Source organism: Bidens hawaiensis, unplaced genomic scaffold, assembly GCF_021521415.1.
Source record: "Bidens hawaiensis isolate Kalapana, Puna unplaced genomic scaffold, B.hawaiensis_p1.1 tig00007050_1, whole genome shotgun sequence".
Taxonomy (NCBI): domain Eukaryota; kingdom Viridiplantae; phylum Streptophyta; class Magnoliopsida; order Asterales; family Asteraceae; genus Bidens; species Bidens hawaiensis.
In genome coordinates, this window is record NW_027491486.1 from 513,923 (window position 1) to 522,633 (window position 8,711).

Consider the following 8,711-nt stretch of genomic DNA (forward strand, 5'->3'; position numbering starts at 1 on the left):
GGTGGAACGGAGCCTGAATAATATATTGGAATCTGTAAATTGAATTTGTATAGTTGTAAATAGAATTAGGGTATAAAATCATCATAGAATTAGGGTTGAATTTGTAAACTGAATCTTTGAACATAAGCATAAGTTTCGACATCAGATGAATCAAATTAGGATGCAATCGGATCACATATGAAACGGATTACCCATGAATCGGTTTGTTTAACGATGACATCAGATGAATTGGATTACATATGAATAGGGATGAATATGGTCTGTACAGAGGAGCCCGCGTAGTTAGTTTATTTATTTATTTTGATTAATGAAAAAAAGAAGGAAAGATTACATTATTAGGAAAAAATGCCATGTGACAATTTGAAGCTATTTGATGAAAAACAAGAGTTTGATGAAAAATCCATTGTTTTATTATATAGGGAGATTTGAATAATGAAAAAAAAAAGGAAAGATTACATTATTAGGAAAAAATTGTCATGTGACAATTTAAAACTATTTAATGAAAAGTAGGAGTTAGATGAAAAATCCGATGTTTTATTATATACATTATATATTACAATATATATACACATTATATATATATTACAATTTGCAACTTTCTGTCGGCTTGCTGGTTGTACATAATGCTTCATGATTTGTACAATCATTCCACGGCTCTCTCTCTCATATCTTCAACCCACTGCTTCCACCCTACAGGCTCTAGAAATTAATCAGCACCGGCGACCGATTTTGTTTGTGATCGACGCCGATGATGAATTCGCACCGGTGTTGAGTTAGGGTACAATTCTTATGTATGTGTTTTAACACCCACCCACAGCTTGAGACACAGGACTTAATTCTGTCTTTGAGAGAGAAGTCGATGATGATTAGAAATTGAAGACATTACAACATTTCTCCTTCAATGGAAAGAAGATTACTACTTTACATCAAGCCTTTTTAACCAAAAGACAAGATCGGGTAAGCTAGAACTTTTAAATTCGAGAACAAAGGGTAGATATAAATGGGTGCTTGGTTGCAAAATATATGACATAGGGTTGGAAATTTCCTGTATGAAATTAGCAGAGACCACTACCATATTTAATTTGGATTTTTGGTTTGAGGTGGGTGCATGAGTTTTTATGATCCACCAAATTGATGTCAATACATGTGATTTACAGTTAGGTGAGTAATGTTTTATATACATTACCATGAATTTCATCAATATTATGAAATTTGTATGCATGAAATGTCAAAATGAGTGTTGTGTAGATATATAAAAATACAGCCACACCAAGTGTTTGATGAAATGACCCAAAGAAGTTAAATTTGATACAACTGATGATTTCATGATGAATGTATGTAGATGAATGTTGAAAAACATCATGCACGTAAATCTTTTCTTCTTCCTAGCAGCTAGCCGTTGTATTTTCATTATGATTCTTTGAAGGGAAAATTGTGCGTGGAACAAATTATTTGTACTGTTGACCTCAAGCTAGCATCAAGCATTAATTTTTTGGAGTTGTATGACTTAGTAGCAGACTTTCATGATGCATTTTTTGTATTGTTGACCTATTTGTTGGTTGAATATATTGTTGATAACATATGTTTTATTTTTTTACTATAACAGCTACCGTATTGTCTTCATTTCATGACATGTTTCTTTTCTTTCAAGCTATTTGGCAGCTCTTTATTTAAGGTATGTGTTTTGCACTTTCTGTGTTTATGTTTCATCCTATATTTAGTTATGTTAGGTCTATGAATTGTTATGCTGAAGTAGGTGATTACCCAATGCGATGCGATGCGCCAGCATTTTGTTTTGTATGCATCTATTGTTGTCCACGCTCCATGGTTAAGTTAAATTTTAGATGTACAAATTGCTGTAACAGCTTACTTTGTAGATGTTGTATGACTTTTCTTTCTTTTTTTTTTGGTTGCTTCAAATACTAATTCCCAATTGTTTCTTTTAAGTGACTAAATTTTGACTTTGACATAGATGTGTGAGAAATCTTTTGATGATTAATGATTTCCACCAACCTATCTGGATAACAAATTGATGATCCGCTTATGTTGCAGAGTAGGTTAAATGATAATCTTTATTGTACTAGCTTAATGTTGGTCAATGGTCAACTCAACCCCGCCGCAACGTGCGGGCTGCTTTCTAGTATATATACATTTACGGGTGAACATGTGCATCATTTATTGTACTTTCTGGAGCCAAACTTGTACCATCTTTTCTTGCTTTCGATTGGACCTCCAACAGTCCAATTCCACTTTCATCTCCCTCTGCTTCTCTATCTTGCCATTTGTTCTTCCACACGATGAAAGTCATGTTGTTCCACCGCCTCTCGCCACCACCTCTTGCCAACATCGTCTTATTGCTCTTCCACCATCGTCATTTTGACTGGTGCCGGGTTCCATTTAGGAACCCCAGGTGACAGCAGTTGTCACAGTGGTGGAAGTGTGACGGTGGTGTGCTTGGCTTTGATTTTGACTGTTGTCGGGTTCCGATTAGGAACCCTAGGCGACGGCGGTTGTCTATGGCGGAGGTGGAAACACAACAGTGGCAGATTTGTCTATGTTGTTGCCGAGTGGCTATTCGGCTGTCTATGGTGGTGGCGTCCTCGATGGACCTGTAATTTTGTCCACTGAATAACATCTTTGGATGATAAAGGTTGTGATTACCCATTATTTTCCCTAGCCACAGCGTTCGATTTCTAAACCCTAGGTGGTTGTGGTTGTTAAAGTTTTACTGATGCCTTTGAGGCAATGGGTTTTTATTTTTATCAAATTTGAGATTTTTACATGTGTTGGCGTTGTGGGTGAGGTTTTAGATTGATCTATAATATTTTCTAATATATGTTATTATCGAGACCGTAATATTTGAATCTTGGTTTAAACCGTTTGTTTGTGTTGTGCTACAGATTATATGGGAGAAATGATAATGGTCTTACAAGGGACGGCCATGGCACTGTGTCAGTGAGTGAAATGCCCTTGACTTATATTTACAACATAATGCAACGTCTACATGGATTCGGGTATGCGTGTTAAATGCTTTTCAAGGGCACTTTGCAAAACAGATTGTAGCTTTACAAACATATAGTAATTACATGCAATAACATATTGTTGTTTTGGCAATTAAATGGTTTTGAAGTGCAGCAAGTACATATAGCTTTGGTACTTAAATGGTTTTGAAATGCAGAAAGTACATGTAGCTTTGGTACTTAAATGGTTTGATGTATAGGAAAGACTAATGAGATACCTTGAGCTTTTTACAAACATTCAACATTTAATTACTTTCTCTAGATTAATTGCATTGTTGTATTTTTACTTAAAATAAAAATCTATAAATTTAGTTTAGAGTTTAGTGATCCTCTGATATGATCAAAGGGTAATCTTATTGGTCATTGATTTCAATGGTTTTGTGAAAAACCTACTTAGAAACAGTTTAGGTTAAATAGCACCCATGTCAATTTTGATTTTGAAATTTGAATTTCTATGTTTGTCCCAAAAGGTCCAAATTACATGAATCATTTTTAACCAAATATGAGCTCCCTTAGAGTTTGTAATTGATTATTGTTGTTCGTAGATGTTAGGCTGCAATGCTGCGTTTGAGCAATTTAAGTTCTTATCTATAATGGGCATCCAAATTCTTGCAATTATGACCCGTTTGTTATTCCTGCTGACTGCAGGTGGATCATAGCCGTAGCGAAAAGGATGATTGAAAAAAGAATGAAAAGTATGAAGAACACAGAAGCTGGGTTTAAGAATATGATATCATATTCTGGTAACTTTGTGATTCTTGCTATTACTAGATTGGTTTATGTATCATATGAATGCATTTAAATTTGTGCAAGGCCTGTTTTCGTAAATATGTTTTTTTATAAAGTCATTGATTAACGTTAAGTTTCACCCTTGCATTCTTTCACATTTTTAGTATGTTCATCAGTTAATATATGTTTTGTTTTGATTGAACATCTAAAGCTATTTTCTTTTTACAGGTTTTCTCAAAATAACTCTTTGCAATGGCAGAAAACTTAAAATTTCCAACTTTGCCTACATATGTATAATTATGCTTACCATTTACATAAAGAAAGAAGTGTATTTTCTTTTTAGTTTGTGAAATATATGGTCTATCATTGTCCCCTCAAGCACATGCGTAGGTGACTCCCGCGCAACGCGCGGGTGGTAACAACTTGTATATATACAATTTGCAAGTTTCTTAGGCATTGCAAGTTGTACCTTATGCTTTAATGATGTTTCACGGCTCTCTCTCTCTCTCTCTCTCTCTCTCTCCTGTTTCTTCTTTGGCCTCTCTCTGCTCTGCTATCTTCCTTTTCTTTGTCAAAAAACCTTCATTGCTAGCATTCGCCTGAAAATACCGTCCATGGCTGTTCGACCTTTTTGTGGTTACGATCTACTGTCGTCGTCAGATTCTATTTAGGAACCCTACGCGACTGCAGTTATGAGGATTCTTCACGACGCAAAAGAGAACCCATGGCGATTAAGGAATCTGGGAAAGAAGGAAACGTGGACGATGATGACACCAGAAGGCTTGGAAGGGATTAGATGGAGGCCTGCATTCAGTCAATCCTAATCTCTGCTTCAGGTTGGTTGAACTATTGACTCAGGGTTTCCTAATTTTTAGCTAATTGCTTTAACTATGGGGGGTTTGTGCAGTATCGTTAGAGTGTGTGATTCAGTGATTGAATTGGTTTAGTTATACCAAAGTCAGGTATATTATAGTACATACTACATTAGAATTTGGATGAGTATAAATTTAAGAACACATGTATTAGGTTCACTCCTGCATGTGTCCTAATTCGTTTTGCTCCAAATTGGTCATTAAATTATGAGAATTTTTTTTCTTTGTTTCTATTTGATACATTTTAAGTTATTAACCTGTTACATATTTTATTGTTTCAGAAAAATTACAACAACGGGATGTTAACAAATGTCTAACATTAGAGACCTGACTTAAGACTTTAAGGATGCAATCAACGGGGTGGATTTGTCTTTTTGGCATAACGAGGTTTGTTTTTTATTTATAAAATGTTATGGAATTGATTGCATCACTGGCGTCGGAATTCCACCGCTTCAATCATGTATGGAATTTCTCTATTAATTCATATATTGATATTAAAGTTTGTGTGAATGAAATTAGGCAACAAATTTGATCCCATAAAACATCATATTGCACCAACAATCAGTGTTCTACATAAGACATTTATATGCATCATTGCAGCTGTTCCATGTGTTGTCGACCAGGTTCCCATTTTACTAAATTTGATTTTTTTTCAACTTGAGATGTTACCAATTCTTATAACTAATAATCCTCTTAAAAATATCATAATAATACACAAGATTATCAAAACAAAATTAGAACATGAAAGAACAAATATATAGGGACATATGCAAGCAGTGACACAGTATTTAATCCAAACGTTATTTGGTTCTCTTCATTTTAGTGCAAAAAAACCCAAACAAACATTAAATGGGCCATGAGCACAAGAAGTAGCTCCTTGGTTCCAATTTCAAGTGTTCACATCCTCATAAGAAGGTGTGATGAGGAGCATACATTAAGCGGTCAGTGCACAAATGTGAAGGTTATTTTAGATAATTGAAAAGCGTATAATTTGAATAAAATACAGTTTAGAAGATGCATACTTTTGTTGGCACTTTACCTAATGACAGATCCGCAATTTTGGTAAATTCACGCGGTATGGTTTGTAAATTCAAATTTTTAAATGTTATTTCATTACAAAATATGAAGCCAAATTGACTTTTATTTATAAATTGGTTGACTTTTTTCAGTCAAAGACTGGAAAGTACAGTATCACTGAGAAGAAATTGGAACATGCCCCTGTCATCAAGTTTCTTACAGGTAGCAATAATTAAAACATGTTCTTTCTTTCATTCTATATTCTTAAATTTGTTTATAATGTTCTTTTATGGTTTGCCATATTATTGTTGTTTATGTAGCGAACCTATTCTAGCTTTTGATGGAGTCGAAACACATTGCACATGCATGTATGGTTCCTGAGACAAATAGAAAGAAAATGGTAACTTAAATGTCTAATCATACATGTTATGTTTTGATTTGTTGAACTTTGTACGTTTGATCGACATTTGAGATGAGGAACCATAGTCAAGTTTACACCGATTGTTTGTAATGCTCGATAGAATTCAGTCAATCCTGGTATTTTAAATTAATAGGGGTGTTCACATACGGTTGAAACCGTCTGCTAAGCTTAGCACAGTTGCACATGTTCTTTTGTAAGCTGCAACATATATCAATTATAAATAGCTATTATAACACCTATGAGGTATCAACTATGGTCTCTGAATTTTACCAAGCGTAGGCTTCTTTTAGTCGATTTTAGTGTTAACTTACAAAGATCTGCCGCAACGCGCGGGTTCTCTTTTCTAGTTATATACATACATCAGGGTCGTCTCTGAGAATGCTTGGCTCTTCATAGACCTTGTGCGAGTAAAAAAAATGGGCCCTAATAGAACGATAAGTGTGATACCATATTAACATTAAACAAAACAATACTATTGTACCTATTGTAGTTAAATGTGTTGGACTTGGTCTGCCCAAGACACATATTATAATTGATGTGGTTAGTACGTCATGATCCAAGTCGGGTCATACCCAATAACAAGCTAGACAAACACCAATTATATTTGCTTATTGATGGTGTGATCATAGTAAATAAATATTAACACTTATGTTATTTGAAAAAAGTTTCAAAAATACATTGTACTTGTGTAATAAATAAATCATATGGATAATTTATATTTTGAGAGAAGACATTACATAGTGTTATTTAAGTTGGTTAAATAACAATATGTAAATCCTAGCTAGACACACAACTCTCTCTCTTTCATTACACAAGACATAAAAATAATCTCTCTTCCTTCCTCCTCCATTGAATTCGGCCAAGGGACAAAAGGCAAGAAGAAGGTGTTTTGAAGTGTAAATCATAGCTAGATAAGGGTGTTAGTCGAAAGCTTGGGGTATGCAAGCTTGAGGAACTCCTCATTTGAAGTTCTTGCCTACCATTACTATCATCTTCTTCACCCTTTTGGACTCTTGAAAGGTAGATTATACATACATGAACTTATTGTGATTGCATGTGCTTGTAAGTATGTTTTTCGTATTTGGATCTGGGTTTGAGTTTTGCATGTATAAAATCGGTTTTAAAATTAAAACCTTTTCCGCTGCGTTTTTCATAAAAGTAAGGTTTTATAGCTTTGATAATCTTGTTAAAACCCAACAAAATGATATAAAATTAAAATACTTACACGAATCATGACTCTTTTTTTTCATTTTTAAAAACTGGATAAGTGTTCGGGAATCATAATTTTGGTAAAACATACAAAATCATTAAGCTAAAATTTCAAAAAATCAATGTAGAGTGTTTAAAAGACCTAATTTTGAAAAAAACATACAAACTCATTAATAATTTCAACTTTCAAACGAATAATTTCAAAACAATATATACCTACCATTCACAATTCAAAGCATGCTTCAATTCCAGAATATCAGAATTTAATAATGAGAAAATTACCCTTTTAATATCAGACATTATACACCTTTAACATTTTTAAAATCGAAACCTGTTTTTTTACTTTATTAAAAAAAAAAAAAAACATTAAGCACCTTCAATTTCAATTTCAATTTCCCGTTCCCTGCTGGGCCAAACTTGGTTTTTTATTTTGGTTTTTTTTAACTGTTTTACATCCCTTGGGCCAGACTAGTTTGTATTGACAATTGGGCTTGTACATTAACTGGGTTCACTTATCAGCTTTTGGACCTAACTGTTGTTTAATATAAAAACTATGGGCCCCTCGGATTTAATGGGCCATGTACGGTTGCATAGCCTGCACAGGCCCAAATCAGGCCCTGACATACGTAAAGTAACCAAATAATGAAGTCATTATCGTAGTCATATACAAAAAGACGGCAGAAATAGGGAATTGAATGAAAAGAAAAGGTGCAAATTATTGCTTTTGATGGATGAGATTCCTTTCGTAATCGTTGATTATATTACATTGACCAACTAAACATTCATTTTTCCATTCTCTTATTAAAGTCTGTTTCATTTCGCCTATCACTCTTGTGTATCTAACGCTACCTGGATCCTAGTTCTAAGGTGGATCGATTTATCTTACTATTTTCACTTGGATTATTTCGGTAATCTAGAATTTTAATATGTTATTGTATTTTATGATGCGGGTATTCCTCATAAACCTAAGAATACAAGTAAAGGAACAAAGGCTTGACGCCACTTCAAGATTTATGGCGTAAAGAAAGTCAATATGCATGCTTAATATTTAGGATACATCGAATGCAGTTATCAAATAAGTATAAAACACAGCCTTCTTTTAGTTCCGATATCGTAACAAACATGACGGACACCAATAGAATTCGCGTAGACTCATCGCGCTTTGTTTTAGTTCTGGTATCATAACGAACGTAACAAAAACTAACCGAATGCCAAATTTGTTTTTGTATTTTTTTATTTAGTTATGCTGTTCTAGTACTGTAACGAACGTGATGGAAACCGACCGAATTTGCATAGACTCACCTCCTCAACACCTGGAATCTACAACATTCAGGTTTTACCCCTACTCAGGTTTTACCAACCTGTCTCGACACAACGTGCTAGACAAAATACTAGTTAAATCTAAAAAGAAAGAATAGGTCGGAGGTACTCATGCCAAATGTG